The sequence below is a fragment of the Aplysia californica genome, unplaced genomic scaffold (assembly GCF_000002075.1).
Source record: "Aplysia californica isolate F4 #8 unplaced genomic scaffold, AplCal3.0 scaffold01834, whole genome shotgun sequence".
In the NCBI taxonomy this organism is placed as follows: domain Eukaryota; kingdom Metazoa; phylum Mollusca; class Gastropoda; order Aplysiida; family Aplysiidae; genus Aplysia; species Aplysia californica.
The window spans coordinates 33,527-34,778 of NW_004799104.1; the positions used below are offsets into that span (position 1 = coordinate 33,527).

The 1,252-nt window shown below is 40.1% G+C and overlaps 1 long non-coding RNA gene across 1 annotated transcript in view; it reads right to left on the bottom strand.

The window, feature by feature from the left end:
* LOC106014017 overlaps positions 1–1,091 on the bottom strand; it is a 17,329-nt gene extending 16,238 nt beyond the window's left edge. Inside the window, exon 1 of the long non-coding RNA XR_001185502.2 lies at positions 905–1,091. This is a non-coding gene — a long non-coding RNA (uncharacterized LOC106014017). The remainder of the gene's footprint in view (positions 1–904) is intronic.
* Positions 1,092–1,252: the final 161 nt, after the last annotated feature.

Below are 1,252 nucleotides of genomic sequence, written 5' to 3' on the forward strand. Positions count from 1 at the left end.
ACACACACACACACACACACACACACACACACACACACACACGCACCCATACGACAGAAAGTGACAGAAACATTATCATCCAGTGCCAGATCTAGGCTATGGCAGACATCGGCAATCATGGTTGTCCATTCATTCCTTTCCTCGGGAGGTCTTAAAACAACGGAGGGAAAAAAGTAGGACTACCAGTGACACCCTACAGCCATCCGCAAGAACCCCCCTCCTCCTTTCTCCACTTGACACGCAGGGTCACATCAGGACTACACACATACTACACATGTGCTACACACACTTAGTCCAGCACCAAGAAACACTCTTTAATCCACTTTATCACAAACTCCCGAAGAAGGAAGGTGGCAGCGAAAGAGCAATATCCGCCACGCACGACTACGAACTCTGGCTTGTCCAAACACGACACGCAACTTTTGAGTCCGAAGATGACGGAAATTGGAACAACCAGATTACACATAAGGTAACTTCGAGACATGATAAAAAGAACAAGAAGCTTAAACAAAAAAAAAAAAACTTTTAAAAATCGAACAAAGCAAAACAACAAAAGAAAATATTATTTTAAAAAAACGGGCGACATTTTTTCTGAAGAACGAGTGGATAAAAAACAAATAAAACCAATATTGAAAAAAAAAAAAAAAAAACCAAAGAAACAAACAAAGAAACAAGTAAATAAAAATACATAAATGAATTTAAAAAAAAATAAATAAATAAAAACAAATAAATACATAAACAAATAAGTAAATACATCAAAATAAATAAATAAATAAACAAATGAAAAATAAATGCTCAAAGCAAATAACAAATTGATCCGGAGAAAAAAAATCTGAGATGTTAAAGAATTTCATAAATAAGAACACCACAAACATCAGCATCGTCTAACGCGACGTTGGACTACCTGAATAATAAATCACAACTTGCATCACCACAGCAAGGAAAAAAACACTACTCTCTACTAACGAGGGTGGAATAAATGAGTAAGAAAAACCCTTGATCCGAAGCGAGTTATAGCGCGTGTGTTGTACTAGTGAGGAGTTACTGCTCACACGCATTCACGGGACCCGAGAGAGATAGGGAGGGAGAGGGAGAGGGGTGAGGGGTGAGGGGTGAGGGAGAGAGAGACCAGCGCGCAGTGGTGGTGGACAGAGAGTAGAGAGAAAGGGAGGGAGAGAGAGAAAGAGAGAGGCCAGCGCGCAGTGAATAGAAAGTAGGCTTAGAGAGAGAAGGAGAGAGAGAGAGAGAGGAG